At 42.9% G+C, this 21,114-nt stretch overlaps 1 protein-coding gene across 6 annotated transcripts in view; it reads right to left on the minus strand.

Moving 5' to 3' along the window:
- Nucleotides 1-8,288, minus strand: part of SLC38A1 (solute carrier family 38 member 1) — an 87,056-nt gene extending 78,768 nt beyond the window's left edge. The window contains exon 1 of one of the 6 annotated variants that reach the window (XM_025401127.1): nucleotides 7,734-8,288. The gene's annotated coding sequence lies outside the window, so the exon portion shown is untranslated. Of the gene's footprint in view, nucleotides 1-5,312; nucleotides 5,363-6,091; nucleotides 6,855-7,391 lie in introns of those variants that run through there. The other 5 variants (XM_025401126.1, XM_025401128.1, XM_025401130.1 and 2 more) reach the window with 5 other exon arrangements.
- Nucleotides 8,289-21,114: the final 12,826 nt, after the last annotated feature.

Genomic DNA, 21,114 nt, shown 5'->3' on the forward strand with positions numbered 1-21,114 from the left:
GTCCTGGACACATTCTCTCTACCTTCCCGTGAAGCCTATGCTAACTTAAGTATGACTTTCTTTCAAAGCCCAGCTTACTTGCTTTTTTAAAAAACTCGAGCCGACTCTTCTGTGATGCCTTTCTCCAATGACCAACCCAGGCATTGCCAAATACCTCCTGGGGGCAGGGAGAGGGACATAATTGCCCCAGTTGAGAACCTGCTTGACTGTTTACCTGTGATGAATTCTTACAGCAGTTTTGTGTACTCACTGGCTTATAGCAAGGGCTCTCATATTTTAGTAATCCTTTTATTTCAATTCCTTGGGGACAAGGACCATACACCTCAAAGGTCTAGTACATGGTGACAGTAAACACGTGTTAACAATAAAAATGAGGACTAAATTTAAAAAGAAAGCTATGATCCCCTGCCTGCAGACAATATATTCAGTGAACATCACAAATGCCATCTCCCCATGGAAAACAGAACAAAAATGGGAACCTGAAGCAATGTGGATAACCCTAACTCATAGTTTTCATTAAGTTTACCATATAATTTCCTTTACATTTGATCTGGGCATGTGGGACTTATGTAAAAATACATTTAATATTGTAAGGTACCATATAAATGGAAGGTATTTATCATTACTGTCCCGGCCACTATGCCTGGAATGTTTAAGAATTCTTGGCATGATTTCTAAAAGTCCAGAGAATGAGTTGTATTAAAGAAATGGTTCCCAACTGGGGACAATTATGTTCCTCTCCCTGCCCCCAGGAGGTATTTGGCAATGCCTGGAGACATTTTGGGTTGCAATAAGTGAGGGGGTGCTTCAGACATCTAGTTGAGAAAGACCAGGGATGCTGCTAAACATCATACAGTGCACAAGACAGCCATACACAACAAAGAGTTGTCTGGCACCAAATGTCAGTAGTGTGAAGGACAAGAAGCCCTGTGTTAAAGGAAGCTCACAGGGGGTGAGTATGGACCCTCTCTTTGTGGGGCATGGAGATGAACCGCTAACTTCCTTGGACAAATTGCCCACTGCATCCTATCTTAACAGGATCCCAACACCTGCTCTTAATCGCTCCATAATTCCTCTTGTCTTCAAGTTCCCATATGACCTTTTAAATGCCCATTATCAACGTGACCAGCTTATGATGTTGGTAACTAACTTATCTATATTTCAGAAATTTTGAAACTATTCCAATTTATTTAAGACAGAAAATATCAATAAACTCTAAAGTTAATGAGGTCTACCTGTAACTGGATATAGGAGGACAGACTGTATATTCCATTTTAAAAAAACACCAAAAGAATTGAATCTTAATTAATTAGAACAGTGAGTAGATATGAGTAGTGTGAATACCAACAAAAATAAAAATATTTCTCATCAATTGAAAATTAATGGATTTAAATAATTACTAAAACCTCATGCAGCTGAAAACAGCCTGTAATATTTCAGCCCTTGAGAAAAATCCCTTTCTTTGCACATATATGTTTTTTGTTCTAAAGATATTTCTGATCAAGGATAGCTATTGTACTAAAAAAGATGGATACAGTTTTGTGTGTGTGTTTTTAAGCCCTAGCTAAGTTATGACTCCTAACAAAATACTCAAGGAAAAACAGAAATAATGAGAACTTTAAAGTTTCTCAAAGTGGTGCATATAAAGAGGATCATTTATAAAAAGAAACTTTAAAAATAGACTTTTATTTGAAAAGAGAAAATGTAATAAAAGACACTACATAATTCAATACCAGATAACTGTTATAGTTTCAGAAAAATTCCTTTCTCCTCTCTGGGTCTCTGTCTCCTCACCTTAAAATAAGAAGATTGGATTAATGGCTGCTCTCTCAAAGACCTCTCCCAGTTCTCTGAATTAATGATTCTATACACTATTTCTTAATGGATCACTTTCAAAGATAAGAAGGTGGACTTGTAGACAAATCTCTTGAATAGTTGCCTTGATAGGCCAGTAGGCCTCAGGTGTAACAGGACACTGGAACAAACTGGAGAGCTTTAAAAAAAAAAAGTGATAAGGGGACACTACACACACAACAGTCTCTGACTTAGTTGGTATAGTACAGGATCCAAGCATGGTTATTTTAAATGCTGTACAGGGGAGAGCATTCTTATGTGCAGCCAGTGTTAAGATCCCCAGATTTAAAAGTTAAAACAAAAGCAGCTAGTGCTCAGGTAAGCAAGATAAATGGGCAAAGCAGACTGGACATAAGGAACTGGAGAACACGTGTCCCATCTATTTCCCTCCAACCAGTGGGAGGAATGAGCCTAGTCTTTTTTTTTTTTTTTTTTTTTTCAATAAATGCCAGAAATAAAAAATTTAAGTGAAATTCTGATATTTAAGAGTTGGCAACTAATTTCAACTAATTTTAAAAGAAAGTGTAAGTCACATAAAATATGCTCACAAGCTTAATTTGGCTCTCTAGCCACCAGTTTGCAACCTAAACAAAACTGGTTCAATAAATCAAGCACAGTGTTTCCTCTGTGCTCTGCCCTGTCTGTCTCCTGCCCAGAGCCTCTTTCTTCTATACCTTGGTCCATAGCCTATCCCTTTCTTTTTCCTTTCCATTGTCTTTTTCTTTTCCAACTTCATCACTCCTAAGAGATGGAAACTGAGATCCACACATTAAATCTTCATGTGGCTCTGGCTGTATCACTGGACAGGCTTCTATGCCTGGGAAAATTCAGGTTATAAACTGTAACCTGAGGCTGTGGCTCCATGATGTCAACAAATGGTTGGTTTAGTAAAATCAGGGGGAAAATCAGTCAAGCTCATAATTTCACACTACTAAGACTAAGACTTTGTCAAGCAACATATGGAGGTCCTCATTTAATTTCTGATTTTGTTTTGTTTTCCCTGCTTTAAATCTAAACCAATGCATATCAAAATCACCCCTGATATTTTTTAAGCTCCCATATTTGGGCTCCATCCCAGGCCAATTAAATCTGAATCTCTGGAGATGAAGTCTTGGTATTGATAGCTTTTAAAACACCCTAGATGAGTCTAATGTGAAGTCTGCTCTGAGACTCACTAATCTAAAACCATCACCTGACCCTGAAGATCAGCAGTGTGCTTAATGCCAGACGACTATCATCTCGAATTGTTCAAGGACTTTCTCAGCTCTGTTCTCATTGTATCTTCACAACTCTGAGGTAGGCAGCTCTGATACTATTATTAGCATTGGACAGATGAGAAAATGAGGCATAAAATCGTGAAATGAGTTGCTCAAGGGTACCCAGCTAGTTATTGGCAAAGACACATTGTAACCTCACTTGAAACAGAGTTACTTACTAATATTAGAGGAATTCAGTGATTGGGAAGGTAACAAGGTTAGGGGAACTCCTCTGCTGTTAGTAAGGTTATCACTAGAAAACAAATGTGATCAATATTCAGAAATAAGTACAACAATATTTTTAAATTTAAAATTTTACTTTAAATTTAGGGTCAGTGTCTTTTTGTAGGTTATTGAAGCTAATCTTTTAATTTTACTTAAAATGTTTTTATTTCAATAGCTTTTGGGGTATCAGTGATTTTTGGTGGTTATACAAATGAAAGTGATGAAATCTGAGACTTTGGTGCACTTGTCATCTGAGTAGTATACATTGTACCCAATATGTAGCTTTTTATCTTGCATCCTCCCTTCCAACCTCTGGATTCTGAGTCTCCACAGTCCATTATATTACTCTGTGTGCATACAAGATGTCTTTTTCTAAGTCTATCACAGGTTTTCAAAGTACTTCTGCACACGTTCTTCTCCCATCTCCTCACTACCTTTCATAGATGTATATTCTCCCAGACACTAAAAAGATCCAGGTAGTTTCCACTAAGATATTATTTTCAGAAAAGTATTTTAAAAAGATTACATAGTCATAGAATTTCAGAGGTAAAGTGAACTTTACTGATCAACTTTCTCTCCCTCCTCTGATAGATGAGAGTCTGGTTTAATTCAATACATATGGAATGCTAATACTATACCAAATATTTCACATTCATTATCTTAATTAAATTCTTACCATAACTCAAATAAAGTACCACCAACACTACCACCACCATCATCATTCCCATTAAGCAAATGAAAAAACTGAGGCTTAGAGATGCCATACACCTTGCCCAAGGTTCCTGGGTGAGTAAATTGAGGCCTGATATTTACATTTGACTCAGAGCTTAAACCCCTATTCACCACCTTCTATCATCTGGAGTAACAATAGTGCAAAACGTGAAAGATAAACAAATCTTTATGAAAATGCCAATGAGGCGATCAGTGAACACTTCTCCCAAGAGGTGGAAAAGTGGCATCAGGGATAGGCCATCACAAGTACATAGGATTTCAGTAGGCATTCTCGACTGGAATCCAATCCACACAGATATTGAAGCAGAAAAGTAATAGGGAGGGAATAGGGTGAACTGTGAGAAAGAAAATGTCAAGAGAAAAAGTTGGAAAGAGATGAGGAGGCAGATTGCAAAGGGTCCTAAGTGCATGACTAAGGAATTTAGACTGTATTTGTGTGCAATGGAAACCCACGGAAGTTTTTAAAAGCAAGGTCCTTTAACAAAATGTGAACTGAATTTTAGAAATATAAATCTCATGAAAGAATGGCGATTTAATTAGGGGAGCATAATTTGGTATGGAGGAGACCAACAGGAAAGCTGTTGCACCTCAGTAACTGGCTGTTTCACTCTTAACCATGTGTTGTGCTTGCATTTTTCTCCACCGCCCACTCCCACTTCCCCGAGATTGTTCAAGGCACCTCTATATCTGTTTCATATGTCTCCAAGTCTAGGTCAGGTGACAGGGACCTGAACTTGGGCAGTGGAAATGGAGACAAGAGGACAAGTGTGAGGGGTATTTTCAAGGGCCTGGTCACTGCTCAAAGTGGGGAGGGCAGTAAGAGAAGGAGAAGCAGAGAAGAGAAAGACTGTAATTTTCAAACTTAGGAGAAGGGGAACAGATGAGATATAGAAAGGAAGGGATGGTCAATAACATCACAAAGAGATGAACAAGATGGCTTGACCAAGGTCTCAATCCAACAAGTATTTATTAAGCAGGTACTATGTGCTGGACATTAGAGGAACAATGAGTAAAATCGGTTTTTGTCCACAAGCATCACCCAGAGTAAAGAAAAGAGTAGCAACCGTCCGATGTCAGGACTCCTAAACATGGTGCTCCTTTCATTAAACGGCCTTAATTCATGGAGCATCATAAAAAAATATACATAAACAATATACATATAGGTTTAAAGATCAAAAACACCTTTAAAATCTATTCATCTCTCTGTTCAATTATATTACAGTCAAAGAAGAGTGCAGTAAGTACTTGCTGTTCCTTCTTCCTGTTCCTTCTGCTGGCCTTCTTCCCTCAATTATAGAAATAGCTGGTCCCTTTTCATCATTCGGGTCTGAGGACAAATGTTATACCCTCACACTGGCCCTCCCGGTGAGTCACTCTATTTCAAGCATCCTCCCCCATCACATGATCCTGTTTTACTTCTTCATTGCACTAAGAATACCCGAAATGTATATGCCTACATTTATATAGTCTATTTTCCCCTGAGAACGGAAGCTTCATAGAAGGTGAAACAAATCTTGTTAGTTGCTACCAGTCGCACAGTAAACCCTCTGTAGAAAATGTTTATTGGCCACATTTTTTAAAAAAGCGAATAAATCTCAAGATTAAGACCTCAAACCAAACTAGGCCAGTTTCCAATTGCTTGCGGCGACATACTGAGAACTCGAGTGACTCTCAAGAGAAAAGCCATTTTGAGGCTGGGGTCGAACCAAAATCCAGGGGGTCCACACCAGGTCAGCACCCCGGAATTGGCTGTTTTGCAAGATTTCGGGAGGACCAAACTAGCATGAGGTATCTGACAACGAGGCCAGCCATGCACCGAGCTCAGGTTTTATTTCCGTTGTCCTTCTGACGTCAGAAAAAGCACGAGTTGCTGCACAGTTTCTTTTATCAAGGTGACAAATTACACCCTCGCTGGGCCCTGCATTCTGCAAACCATAAATGTATTTTCTTCCTCCCCCTTGTATTGAAAAATGTAAAAACCCACTGCAGAGAGGTCAAAACCCCTTCCAAACGCAAATGAATACCGTTTTCTAGCAGAGGCGTCTTTTTTCACTGTTACTACACACATCACCGTGGATTCGTCTGAGAAAGTAAACGAATCCTGGCGGCAGTTAGTTTCTAACAGAGAACGAGGGTTTGTATAAGCCTCGGGTCCGCGCCGCAGAGCAAGACAAAGGACTCTGAATTGTAGCACCACCTTCCCCAGTCCAAGGCAGCCTGTGAAAGGCACTGGGAGCGGCGTGACGCGGTTACCGCGAAATTCCTTTTGCTGCCATATGCACTTGTGCCTTCACTGACTACAGTTCAGCAAAAACCTTGGGCGGGCGATTTGGCAGGGAATCGGCGCCCAAGCAGCCGGGTAACCTACCGGATCCCAACGGTACTGAGGGGCCCCATGCTCCGGGAGGTGGGTAATTTAGGGGGCAAAGGGCTCGCACAAGGGCGAAGGTGCGCTCTCCTCCCGGCACCGACCCACGCATTTAAAGGCCTCTGTGGCAATGTTTAGGGACGCGAGCTTGCTGTCGGGGGTTGGGAAGGAGGTAGGACTGGAAGCGAGAGCAGTCAGCGCCCAAGACCGTGCAAGAGGTGGCCTTTTGTTCGCTGGCTCCAGCACATCCCGGCTCTCGAAAAAACACTATCCCTGTCCCCCGCCACCCTCTGCATTTTAGAAAAACCTCTTCAGGGCAGGAAAGGACAGTGAGTCACTTGCAAACATCCTTTAGTAATTTCTCCTCGCGCCCTCCTACTTCCCCGCGTTACAGAGGGGCAGAGCACCAGGAAGGACGGCAAACGTGCCCCGATTTACTGGTGGTCCGCCGCGGCTACCCAGCCGGCCACACGCAGCACCCCAGGACATCACACGATCTCCCCTGGGCCTTGGGGACACAGGAAATTTTCCCCAAAGGTCGGGGATTCAAACACTCCTAGAACAGGGTCGCGCCCTCGGGTCAGATGCGCTCTCCCTCCAGACCTGCGTGGTTCCCGGTCCTCGTAAAAATGGAACCAGATCTGGTACCACACTCCGCCACAGCCACAGGAAAACACACCAAAGCCACAGGAAAACAAACCAAAAAGTAAGCCACAGCCCACGCAAAGGTGAACTCGGGGGCCCTGGCGCTTCCTCGCTCTGCCGCATGCGTTCGGGAAGCACAGGAGACCTGGACTTTTCCTCTCCTAAAAGCAACATCCGAAAGCATCCGGCACAGCCTAGCTCTCTCTGCTTTCACGCCAGCAGAGATGATTTCTACGTTACCGCCTCCTCCCACATCTAAACATCCCCTCGCCGCTTGCCCAGCCCTCCCAGGGAACGGATAATCACCTTACCTCCGCAGATAAAGGGAAAGGTGGCGAAAGGCGACGTGGATGTGTCCGCCCTTCCGGGGTTTTTACCCTCGGCAGTTTGATGTCCTTTGTGTCAAGGTCTGGCTGCGGAGGCCGGGAAAAGGTGGCTCCCGTCAGTCAGGGCTGGGCAGGGAGCTTGGCGTGGCCTGGCGGATTTCCGAGGAAGGTGAAGGGCGGAGGCTCCTGGCGACCTTCAGGCGGAGTGGCGTGGCTGCCCCAGTCCGCGCTCGCCTGTCTCTCCTCCTCCTTTCCGGGCCGATTGCATCAGAATCTCCCCTCACCACCAACCCCCACTCACACTCTGCTCGCCGGCCTCGCACTTACATCTATATACACCCGCGCTGAGGGTCACGAATCGGAGTCATTCTCCTACTGGGAGGCGCGTGGCCCTTCCGCAACCATGGCTTGTGATGGTTTAAGGGGGACAGGCCATTCCTCCCTGTCCCGCGCGCCGTCTCCTCCCCTCCTGTGCGCCCGCTCTTTAACCAAAGCTGCGTGTCACTGAGCCGTGCCGGTCACATGGTGTCACTGCTGGCGGCCGCGCCTTGCTGCCTCCCTCTTGCAGCTCTCTGACGATGCAGCGACCGCGGCTGGCGGAGATTGAGCAACGGGGAAAGGGTGAGGGAGGGGTTGCGGGGCGCGCGTGTGCCCGCCGCACTGAAGGTGGCACCGGGAGCGGAGGCTGCGCACCGCCCTGGCACCTGCCCCTCTCCCTCCCGGGGCCCGGCGGCGTGTTCGGGACCCAGCTGCGGCGGCAGCTGGAGAATGAGAGCCCTTAGAGATGGGGGTGGGGTGGCTAAAGGGGCACCGGAGGAGGACAGGAGGGCTGTGCGTTCCGCTGGGGCCTGCATTTTGGGTACGCCAGAGCCCCGCCGGGGCCGAAGGAGCGAGGGAGTTGCATTGTGGGAAGGGCGCAGCATGAGGATGGCCGCGGGAGTGGCCGGTCCGAGCCCAGCCCGTAGAGCAGCGGGGAGCGCCTGGGACTACGAGCAGCGTTGGAGCGGAGGGTTGGCCCTGGGTACAGCCCGCAGATGGCCCGGGTTGGCGGGAAGGGGAACGAAGCGACAGGGGGAGCGGGGAGCTCGGGCACCTTTAGAAACCCTTTGTCCCTATCCTGAAGCTGGAGGCACCTCCCTTCTTCCGGATCCAGCATCCGCAGACCTGGCAAGCCCTTCCTGAGATCTGCCCTGTGGAGCTCTGCTTTGGGGACTGGGTGTGAGGCAACCAGAAGGATTTGCTGAGCGCCGAGAAAGCACCGGCCTAGGCGCAAGAGGCGGGGGCCAGCTCTTAGAGGGCCTGGAGACCCCATGTGGTTCCGACCGAAGGACCTGGTGCGTCCAGGTTAACTGAGCTGGGGCGCTCCAAGTCCTGGGGACAACGGAGCGCGATGGAGGGGAACAGGGGCAACTGGGCCTGGTTCCCTTTTTTCCCCGCTTACTCTTTGTTTCAGACACAGCCCCCTTTTACTGGCTGGGCACTTCCTTGCAGAAGAGTTGTGTCTTAAAATGGCGACAGGAAATCCCACCTGCGCCTCAGCCAATTACACTGTCATTATAGCGCGAATTTGCAGGGTGGAAATGCGAGCTTTTTATTGACAGGGATGGTTCAGTCTCCTGTTCATGGCTCATCAAAACAGGAAGGGCAAGGTGAATCATAATTCAAAAATTACCTGGAGCGTTTCAAGCAGACAGTAGTCATTGTATTTGAGTGATTTTTGCTTTTTCATCACCACTGGAAAAGCGAGATGATAACCAAATTTGTAACTCATCACCGACTAAACTTCTTATTCCCTTCGAATGGCTGTAAATGGCCTTTATTAATTCAATAGTGGCTTCCTGAGAATCCTATTTAGAAGGCATGCTCTTGAGAAATACTGAGAAATGGAAAGTTCAGAGCAAACAGAAAGGGCAAACACATGGGCAGGCTAGCTCAGACAGACCTGCATTCAATTTCTTCCTCTGACGCTTACTGCTTCCCTCATCTGCTTAACTTTTGTACTAATCCTGTTTTCTAAATTTGTAAAAAAGGGAAGAAGAGTACACACAACATAGCAATATTCTATAGGTCGTCAAAAAGTTGGTTCTTTTTACCTTACTAAAGGAAGCTAATTTAGTGTGAAATTAATGATTTTAAGTAGTATGCACCTTGTCTGGCACAAATAATTCTTATCAATAAGGTAAGAAATCTGAATAGGTAAAGTAGATGAACTATGAGTTATAGCTTAATAGGCCTGTTGGAATATTTACCTTATTAAAGGCAGAATGTGTATTCATCAGTGTTTGAAGATTATCTGAACCAAGCTTATCTTTTGGTTCCAATTTTAAGTTACTGGCTAGTTTCTATATACCAAAATGACTGCAGTTATTTAGCACTTTTTGAATTGGATTCAATAGTTATGAATTGAGCTCTTATGATATGGCAGCTATTGTTCTAAGGACTTTACATGTAAATATCTCATTTAAAGCTTTCAATCCCTCAATTGGATATTATCCTCATTGTATAAACAGGAAAACAAATACAAAGTTGAATTAGCCATGTTCACCTAAGACAGTAATTAGTGAAGGGGAAGTGATTCCCATTCAGGTCCGAATTCAAAATCCGTGCTCAGTCTTCACAGTGGTACTACAACCATTTGCAATCAGACATTCTTGGGCCTAGAGTTTGAAGGATCTTCACCCCTCCTCTGGATTTTAGTTGACAACCTAGAACCAGAGTAAACATCAACATGGAGGCTGCTGTGGTCTCAAATTGAGGCCAGAGATGTCTGGATGATTCCTCTATTCACTGTGTGCTTACTGAGAGACAAACAGCAGGTTAAACACTTCACAGATGGTCTCTCATTTAATTCTCATGACATTCCTAATAGGGCAGCCTATCCTAATCCCTGACTCAAAGGTTAGGGAATTTATCCCAAGTCCACATAGCCCTAAGTGGCACATCCAAATCTTACATCCAGAGCTGACTGCTAAGCCAGTTTTCTATGGCTGGATCTAAAATGTTCCCTGATTCTGGAATAACCATCTTTGGAGGGCTAGTGGGTGGAAAGGGTCTCGGGCCACTCTCCCTCTGAATAGGAACCACTGCCCTATTTTAGTAGAGTCCAGGGATTTTTTTTCAGTAACAGGAGTTTTCAGGGAGTTTTCTCAGTAATAGAGTTGTGAGGTTCAAGAGCCTTGTGGATAGTATCTAATGTTATTTGTGGACCTTTCCCATTTGAGCAGATTTCCAATGTTATTCAGGTGTTCAGGACACATTACCAGGTTTGATTGTAGGCTGCCCTATGGAACTGAGAAAATTCTGTATCTGCTCTGAAAGTGAGGTTAGGGAAGGAATTTGTACTATGAAAGGAGAATTGGGTAACTTTAGGTGGCCTGAGAGTTTTCTTGTAGCCCCCATAGCTCTTTTTGGTATGGCTCCAGGAAGGTGGGTCAGCTTTGTGAAGAAAAATCAATTATACCCCAAAGAGGATTCAGCCTGAACTTAAGCCACATCTGCTCTCATCCCAGCTTCACCCTGTACTCACCCGGGTTGCACTTGCTCCCTACCTGGGTTGCCCAGTAGGACAGCTGCAGAAGGGGCCACCACCAGCTGTGCACTTACAGAGAATATGTGCTTTCCTGCACTGGTTTTCAAAGCTTTCCAAATACATCTGGTTTGATACCAGCAGTCTTCTTGTATAAGAAGTTTTGGGTAATAAGATCAAAACTATTTTCTGAATATAGTGTTTTTAAAAATCTGTGAAGGACTACCAGTGGAAAATCTGATTTTTTTTTTTTTTTTTTTTTTTTTTTTTTGAGACGGAGTCTCGCGCTGTGTCACCCAGGCTGGAGTGCAGTGGCGCGATCTCGGCTCACTGCAAGCTTTGATGAAAAAGTAGGAAAGTCAGCTGGTAAGATTATCTCAGAACAAGTGTCCTGCATGTCTTCTACTTGTAACAGAAACACTGCAGCCATTAGATGAACAAATCCAATCTCATTGGAAAATAAATTGTTTATTCTGCAGTCTTTTATTCCTATTTATAGGGTCTACCCTAAACAACAAATGGTCTTTAAGATGATTGGTTTTCCTTGACTTTCACTTTCTTTTGCCTGATTAATTCTTTTTATCATACTTGATGTTCTTTGAATCTCATTCATAGATGACAATATTTTGACACTAGAAGTTAGTAAAGCAGCGATAGGAAAAAGCAAATTTGCAATTAAAAGAGCTCCCAAATTGTGTTGGCCAGCCTTCTGCAGATACATGGCACTGTGTGCCCTAACATTCCTTGGTGGGTAGCACTGCGTCAGGGGCTATTGTTACCTCTTCCATCATTGAAATGAACATTCTACCTCACCAGATGGATAACCGATTCTGGCAAGAGGTCAAATACCCCCACTTACTCTAAACTGAAGTTAAATTAAAATCCCAGAACCAAACTATCTTTTATTATCTTATTAGTTAATTAATTTTAGAGACAAGGTATCATTCTGTTGCCCAGGTTGGAGTGCAGTAGTTCAATCATAATAGCTCACCACAGCCTCAGATGGAACCAGGGGATCCTCCTGCCTCAGCTTCCTGAGTAGCTGGGACTATAGGTGTGTGCCACTATGCCTGGTTATTCTTTAGTATTATTATTATTGTAGAAACAGATTTTCACTTTGTTGTCCAGTCTGGTTTCAACTTTATGGCCTCAAGCCACCCTCCTGCGTCGGCCTCCCAAAAATGCTAGGATTACAGGCCTGAAGCACCATACCTGACTCGAGACACTTTAAAAATGTCTACTGTCTCTGATTTTGGCCTGAGTCATATTTGTAAGGTCACTTATTTATTTTTTATCTGTTAGGGGAAGTGGAAGTGGAGTTTATTAGGAATTGCAACTGTGTGGCAATACTGCGACATTTATTCAAGTTAACTAAAGACCCAGGACCAAATAATCAGTCCTGGAAGTTTAATATCTAACTTGTCTGATATGCAACATTCTGCAGATCAACTGTGAGTGCAGTTCCCTAGCTTGTTGCAAAATGGGGAAAATGATATGGATATAGTTTGGATGTGTGTCCCTACCCAAATCTCATATCGAAATGTAATTTCTAATGTTGGAGGTAGGGCCTGTTGGGAGGTGATTGGATCGTGGGGGCAGATTTCTGACGCATGGTTTAGCACCATCCCCTTGTGTGCTTTTCTCATGATAGTGAGTGAGTTCTCCAGAGATCTGGTTGTTCTCACTCTCTGGCTCCTGCTTTCACCATGTGAAGTGCCTGCTCCTGCTTTGGCTTCTGCTAAGAGTAAAAGCTCCCTGAGGCCTCCCCAGAAGCAGATGCTCCCATGTTTCCTGTACAGTCTGCAGATCTGTGAGCCAATTAAACCTCTTTTCTTTATAAATCATCCAGTTTCAGGTGTTTCTTTATAGCAATGCAAGAATGGACTAATACAGATACCCATCTGGTGATCAAATGACTCAAAGTCTACAGAGTACCTAAGCACAGTGCTGGGTATATATTGGACACTTATATAATAAGTGTCCAATAAATGGTACCTGTTATTATTTTGCACACTTTGCAGAAATAAAAATGGGGCAATGAAGTTTCAAAGTCCAAGTTTATAGGCACAAAGTATTCTATTGTGTTCACTTCATGCTGAAACAGCTGTTAAGCCCACACCTCCACTCCCATTTCTCGTACAGTGGGAATGAGGAGAAAGAAGGTATTAAAGAAGAGTTAGGCCTCCAATTCAACTCTCAATCTTAACTTTAAGGTGAGAAAGATAAGTTTTGAACCTATAAGAATGTGTTAATTAAGAAGTAAAAGTGAGCCGGGCGCAGTAGCTCACCCCCGTAATCCCAGCACTTTGGAAGGCCTAGGTGGGCGGATCACCTGAGGTAGGGAGTTCAAGACCAGACTGACCAACATGGAGAAACAGCTTCTCCACTAAAAATACAAAATTAGCCGGGTGTGGTGGCACATGCCTGTAATCCCAGTTACTCGTGAGGCTGAGGCAGGAGAATCGCTTGAACTCAGGAGGCGGAAGTTGTGATGAGCTGAGATCATGCCGTTACACTCCAGCCTGGGCAACAAGAACAAAACTCCATCTCAAAAAAAAGAAAAGAAAAAAAAAAGAAAAGAAAAGGTGCCTTTGGGAAGAAGCATTTAAAAAAATTTTTTTTCTGCTGGCAGTATTTCGGAGGAAGAATTCTATTTATTACTTGAGTAGAGTAACATGCTTTACTAAAATAAGCTTCCATTCTAAATGATTGTGTTCTTTTTTTGTTTTTGTTTTGTTTTGTTTTTTGTTGTTGTTGTTTTTGACAGAGACTTGCTCTGTTGTCCAGGCTGGAGTGTAGTGGCGTGATCTCAGCTCACTGCAACCTCTGCCTCCTGTGTTTGAGTGATTCTCCTGCCTCAGCCTCCTGAGTAGCTGGGAATACAGGAGTACACCACCACACCCAGCTAATTTTTGTAATTTTAGTAGAGGCGGGGTTTCACCATATTGGTCAGGCTGGTGTCGAACTCCTGACCTCAGGTGATCCAACCGCTGTGGCCTCCCAAAGTGCTGGGATTACAGGCATAAGCCACCACGCCCAGCCCATGATTGTTCTTAAAATAAGAAACACCACATAATATTCACTGTGCTTGATTTTGAAGGGTTCTTTATTTGGTTATATTTTAGGCATATGAAGCTATTTCATAATCACAAAGGGGCTAATTTAATGAGATTTAGAATTGATAGTCTTCTGTTGACATATATTTATAGTTATTTATACACATATTTATGTGTTCCTAAAAGAAAATGTTCAAAGTTTTTGATTCAAAAGTAACATGTCCAGAATTGAAATCATTGTGTATGTGTGTGTGTGTTTCCAACTTGAACCCTCTTCTCTTCCCATAAACCCCATATTGGGAAATGGCACCACCATGGGCATAGTTGCTCAAGCTAGAAGGATGGGGGTATTTTGGCTCATCCCCTTCACTCTTCACATCTAATTAATTCACTCTTCTGAGTAACATTTACTAAATGCCAGGCCTTCTGCTAGTCTTTCCTGAAGCTTGGAGTTAGAGTGAGAGATCAATATTACTCAAATGATCTTGCCAGTGAATGTACAAGTTACAGGTGGAGATAAGTGCTCTGCAGAAAGGAGTATGGCTCTGTGAGAGGAACAGAGGACCATGTTCTGACCTAGGAATCAAGGAAGACTTCCCTGAGGACGTGACCCTTGTTTGGACTCTATTCTGTTTATGCTAAGGATTTTAATAAGGAGCAGGTGATGGACATGATCCAGTGTACATTTTTAGAGGAATATCATGAGTCCTATTACTTCACCTCCTAAATATTTCTGACATCTGTTCGCTTTCCTCCATCCTCACAACCGTCACTGGTATGGGCCTCCATCAGCTCACTGTGGGGGAAGTTTCCCTCATAGGGCACTGATAACACATCTCATTAAAACTATACCACATATACCTCCCCAACATAATATGTTCATGTATGTATTTGACAATAATATGTATGTATTACTATCCTATTTATTATGTACATTAAAAACATTCACAAAAAATTAAAAATTCAAATGGTAAGATTTTACATTTATTTATTTGATAACAATACTTTATTCTATTACTAAACATATATTCCTAATTGTCATTAAGATACTTTCATGTTAGAGAAATTTGCTTCACTATACAATATCATTTTTTAAATCTTAGTTGAATACTCTGTGATACAGCAGTTCACAAGTGTACTTTCAAATCTGGCTTTCAAATTTGATTCTTTCATGTAATGGCTGTCATAGCTGAAAAGGGACCTCACAGAGACCCAGTGGGGGCAGTGCCCTATTGGCTATACTTCCCAAATCAAGCCATTCATTTCTCAATCCCGTTCACTAATTTACAAAGATTTACTTATTTTTCATTGTTAGCCTGCAAATGGACACTAAAATGAGAGTCATTCTTAATAATTATGAATGTGAACCCATGAAACCTACTTCATAATTCTGAATTTGTTTTGACAGATTCTTTTCCACAGTCGGTTAGAGGGCCATTGCTATACCTGACATTGTGGCTGACAAAAGAGGTCTTAATAGGACTGGAAGTGTCAGCTCTACTTTTTCTTGCTTCTTTATTCTCATGTTATTATTATTTTTAAAATCTGAAGTTTAGAGGAATCTTCTAACTCTACTTGTCTATTTGGGAAGACAAGCTAAACTAGATAATGTAATTTATAAATTCCCTCAACTAAGTGCACAGAACTATAATACATTGAAATCTGCCAAAGAGAACAAGTCAGTGAGGGCATCACTGTATTCCTTTGTGTCTTCTTCGAGATACCTTGAGTACTGTAAGTGACAGGGAGCCATTTGATGTATGGGCTAACGGGGCCACTATCAATCTAGTAACCTGAACAGAAGTTCCAATATTTTCACCTGCAGTCCACTTTGTAACCCTTTCTTAGCCTTCCACAAGAGTCTCCTAACTGGAATCCCTCCATCCACCCCTGGGCACCTAATGTCTCTACTACAGATTAGAAATTACTTTCACAGAAGGCCATTTCTGAAACCCCCAGTTTATGTGTTACCCTACATTGAAATTATTCAGAGGCTGCCTTCCCCACTAATCTGCAAGTTTCACAATGGTAGATGCCATGTTCTTAATGGTTTCCCAGCACATAGCACATAACAGAAGCTCAATAAATATTTGTTGAATGGATAAATGAGTAAACAGAATATTTTTACAGTTAAATACCTTTAATTATTTTATATTTACTTTAAATTTGAAGTCCTTAAAGGAGGAAGAATTGAAAAAATATGAAATATCAAATAAACATTTAGCTAAATTTTTAAAGTTTAGTAGGCTATATGCACAAATCGAATGAATAGCAATATTTGGAACTGTAACTATTTTTGGAATCTTGTGTGAATAAATTATAATTTTAAAACATCAACACTAAGTGCCTATTGAATGTCATTTTTAAAGGAAAAAAGAAACAGTCTGTATTTAAAAAGTGACATACTTCATTTAACAGTTTTCTAATTTATGCAAATTATCTGGAGAATTCAGAACCCCAATCACCTAAAAATTATCTTCCTTAAGAGTAAGTGTGGTTTTTGCTTCCAGAATCATCTGGATAAGTGCCAGCATTCTCCAAGTCACTTTCTTCGTATGAAATGAACATTTGTGGCCGGGCGCGGTGGCTCATGTCTTGAGTTCCAGCACTTCAGGAGGTCGAGGCGGGTGGATCATGAGGTCAAGAGATCGAGACCATCCTGGCCAACATGGTGAAACCTCTCTCTACTAAAAACGCAAAAATTAGCCGGGCATGGTGACGTGTGCCTGTAATCTCAGCTATGGGAGGCTGAGGCAGGAGAATCGCTTGAGCCCGGGAGGCAGAGGTTGCAGTGAGCCGAGATTGAGCCACTGCACTGCAGCCTGGTGACAGAACGAGATTCCATCTCAAAAAAAAAAAAAAGAAAAAGAAATGAACATTTGTAAATGAAGTCTAATTAAATTTTGTACTTTAAAAGAAGAGTTACACGTTAATTTGTTCTGTTGTTTCTTGTTGCTATTTTTATAACAATTAGTATTTTGGAAAAGCACTGTGGTTCAGATATGAACCATTTCACAAAATCAGCTTAATAATGGAGTCAACAATTATTTCTCTTTATTCAATCTTGTTACTTAGCTCAAAAAAGAACTGCACTGATCTTTCCTTTTCAGTGATGAAAAGGAATAGAATGGTAGAAAACCATCTTACAGCTTGGCATTGTTTTCACTTGTTTATTTATTCATTTATTCAATGAATATATTCCAAGCTAATTCCTTTTGCAGCACTCTTTATCTGATTCTTGTCTCCTCTGGAAACTTCCTCCTTAATTTATTTTTTGCTTTTATATTTTCATCCTCGTTTGTATTGACTGTAAAGTAGTCAAGCCTCTCTCATTAAAAAAGAAAGAAAGAGTTGGGGAGAAGAGAGGAAAGGGGAGACAGGAAAAGAAAGAGAAGAAATATCCTTTGAATTTACATTTTTTTCTTTCTATGGCTCTCATATTTCTTCTATTTAAGAGCCAAGATTTTTGAAAGAATGGTTAATAAGTTTCAAAACTTTTATTTCCCACTCACTCTTTAAATACCCACATCAACTCACAAAATTAATTTATTCTCACTGTAGAAAACTTGGAAAATGCAGCAAAATGTAAAGAAGAAAATCAAAACCATCTATAAATTTATATACTGCGGTTATCATTATTGATTTTTAGTTCATTTTGTTTGTATGCATGTATTTTTTACATTCAGAATCATGTCCAATTTCATATTTGTATATGACATTAAATTATGATCATTTTATTATATCATTAAAATTTTTCAAAAACCTAAATTTTAATAACTACAAAATATTCTACCATATAGTTTTATAATAGTTATTAATTTCAGATTTTCATTTTGTGTAAGTACGTATAATACTTTGTCCCAATCTCTGATTATGTCCATAAGATAAATTTCTGGAAGTAGAATTACAGGGTTAAAAGAGCAACATTTAAAAATACCTGATACGGGAGGAGTGGCTTCAAGATGGCTGATAGAAGTACCAGGTACTCACTTCCTCCCAAAGGAAGGACCTAAACAGCAAGTAATCACACCTCAAACAGAGTGTCTGCGAAAGAACACTGGAATTCATCAGGAAAGTGACAGGGAACATCTGAGGCATGGAAGGAAAGAGAAGCAAGACAGCTGGTCCAGCTGGCATCAGCTGGTCCAGCTGGCATCAACTGGGAGCCAGGAGATGCTCCTTGGTGCAGCAAAAGGGTAAGTGAGAGACTCCCAGTGGTCCACATTCCCACCATGGACTCCTACAGTGCTAGCCATAGGAAAGCCCCTCAGCCCTCACAGGCCCTGAGACTAGTGTAGGGAACTGCCTGAGGTCCATACCACAGCATTGTTCCAGACAGATAGTTTGTGCTGGGTCCCACACATCCCTCAAAACCCAAGCAGTTGGCCAGGCACAGTGGCTCATGCCTGTAATTCCAGCACTTTGAGAGGCTGAGGTGGGTGGATTGTTGACCCCAGGAGTTTGAGAATAGCGTGGGCAACATGGAGAAACCCCATCTCTGCAAAAAATACAAAAATTAGCCATATGTAGTGGTGTGCACCTGTAATCCCAGCTATTTGGAAAGCTGAGGTGGGAGGATTGCTTGAGCCCGGGAGGTCGAGGCTGCAGTGAGCCATGATTGCACCACTGCACTCCAGCCTTAAAACAGAGCAAGACTTTGTCTCAAAAACAAAAACCAAAACACCCCAAGCAGCTGCAGCACCATGCCATTTTGAGATCCCAGCCCCCAACAGACTGCATCCTGCCCTGGAACCCAATAATCCCTGTATTTCCACATTCATGGAGCCCTACTGACCCCCTCCCAAGTCTGCCTGGAGGGCTGCAGTGGCACAATGCTGGCTGGACCCAGCAGTGTGGCCAGGTCCCTAGTACTTTAGCCCACAGTGTCCTATACCCAAGAAAATGGGCAGTATAGCACACCAGAGAAGATGCCACCAGGACAAAAAGAGGAAAAGTGTGCACTCCCCAGAGTTTGAGGCCATGGCCACTGACAGCAACTCTGCTCTCCCACACCTTCAGTAGTGGGGCTGCCATGCACCTGCACATGCCTGCAGTGGGCCTGAGGACTGACCTGCCCAAATGCCATCCTGGGGCCTGAAGACAGGCTTACCCTGCTCACTGCCACCACCACTAGGTGCCTAGGGATTGCCTTGCTCTGCCCACCACAGCCTGGCCCATGTGCACCATCGGGGTACCTGAGAACAGGCTTACCCTGCCCTGTGCTACCCTCTACAGTGCCTGAGTGTTCAGGACCCTAGGGATCAACCTGTCCTGCCTGCCATATCTGACACATGTGTGTACCATCTGGGGGCCTAACACAGGCCCAGACTGCCTGCTGCCAGCATCCAAGCATGCAATGGCATACAGGAGCCTGAAGAATGCCCAAACCCAGCCACCACAGTTGCCCCTGTGTGCACCATTGAGGGACCTGAGGACAGGCCGATTTTATCTGACATAGCTCCCTGCACTCCCTGAGTGTGGCATCTGGGGGCCTGGGGATCAACCTACCCTACCCGCCACTTCTGATATGTGCCTACACCATCAAGGGGCCTCATAACAGGCCCAGACTGCCTGCTGCCAGCACCCAAGCATGCTATCCGAGGGGCCTAGAAATCACTCCACCCTGCCCATCACAGACCGTGCCTGAGCACATTATCAGGGGCCTTAGGACAAGCCGACCCCATGGGTACTACTCAAACCCCCACTGCCCAAGCATGTTGTCCAGAGGGATGGGGATTGTCATGTCCTGCCTACCACCACTACATACACACACACACAAACACATGCACACATCCCAGGAGTCTGAGGATGGCCCTGCACAGCATGTTGCCACCACCACCACCAACACCCACCTGCACCATCCCACAAAGGGTGAGAACTGGCCCACTCAACCCATTGCTGCCACCATTGAAGCTAATGTGTGCTGACTGGGAGCCTAAGGATTGGCTTGCCACCACTACTGAAATTGCTGATGCCATGCATACTGTCCAAGGGCCCAAGAACCTGCCCACACACCCAACTTACCACTGTCATTGCTGGTACACAGAAAAGCAACCTGGAGGCCCAATAAGTGTCCCCCCAGAACCAGCTAAAACTGTACCCAAGAGTTCAAGGAAAGGCATGTTGGCCTACTTCCACCACTACTGGGGCCTTAGGACAGGTCCATTTGGTATCCCCATCTCCAGCAAAGCCTCATGACAGCCTCCACTAACAACTGTAGCCTAAGCCACTGAGGAAATCACATGATGCTGCCTACAGCCAAAGAAATCATACAGAGATTACACTGCTGCATCCACCCAGAATCAAAGCTAAAGTGCCTTACCCAACCAACACCACAGATACATCTGCAGGAAAAAATCCTTACCTACGAAAGCCAGACCAAAAAATTAGAAGAGGTGACTGTTATAACAGATGAGTAGATATCAATGTAAGTACCAAAAAAAGAAAAAAGAAAAAAGAAAAAGAAAAGCAACAAAACATGATAAATTCAGAGAAACACAATAATTCTCCAGTAGCAGGTTCCAACAAAAAATGTATGCAATGCCTGAAAAAGAATTTAAAATAATAAAGAAGCTCAGTGAGATACCAGAGAACACAGATAAATAATATGAAGAAAGTAGAAAAACAATTCATTATGTGAATAAGCAGTTCACCAAAGAGATAAATGTCATGGAAAAAAGAAAAACAAAAAACCTGGAACTAAAGAATTTAGAAATCCTGGAACTAAAGAATTCAATAAATAAAATAAAAAATATAATTGATAACCTCAACAATAGGCTAGATTAAGCTGAAGAAAGACTTTCTGAACTTAAAGACAAATCTTTTGAAATAACTCAGTCAGACAAAACAAAAGAAAGAAGAAAGGAAGAGAGAAAAAGAGTGGAAAATCATAGACACCCTTTGTGACATGTGGGACACCATAAAGTGACCAAATAATCAAATTGTAATGTTCCATAAGAAAAAGAGATGGACAAAGGCACAGAAAACCTATTTAACAAAATCATAGGTGAAAAATTCCAAAGTCTTGCAGAGATATAAACATCTAGACACAACAAAGTCAAAGAACCTCAAACAGACTGAACTCAAAAAGGTCTTCTCCAATGCACACTATAGTCAAACTGTTGAA

Source organism: Theropithecus gelada, chromosome 11, assembly GCF_003255815.1.
Source record: "Theropithecus gelada isolate Dixy chromosome 11, Tgel_1.0, whole genome shotgun sequence".
NCBI lineage: Eukaryota > Metazoa > Chordata > Mammalia > Primates > Cercopithecidae > Theropithecus > Theropithecus gelada.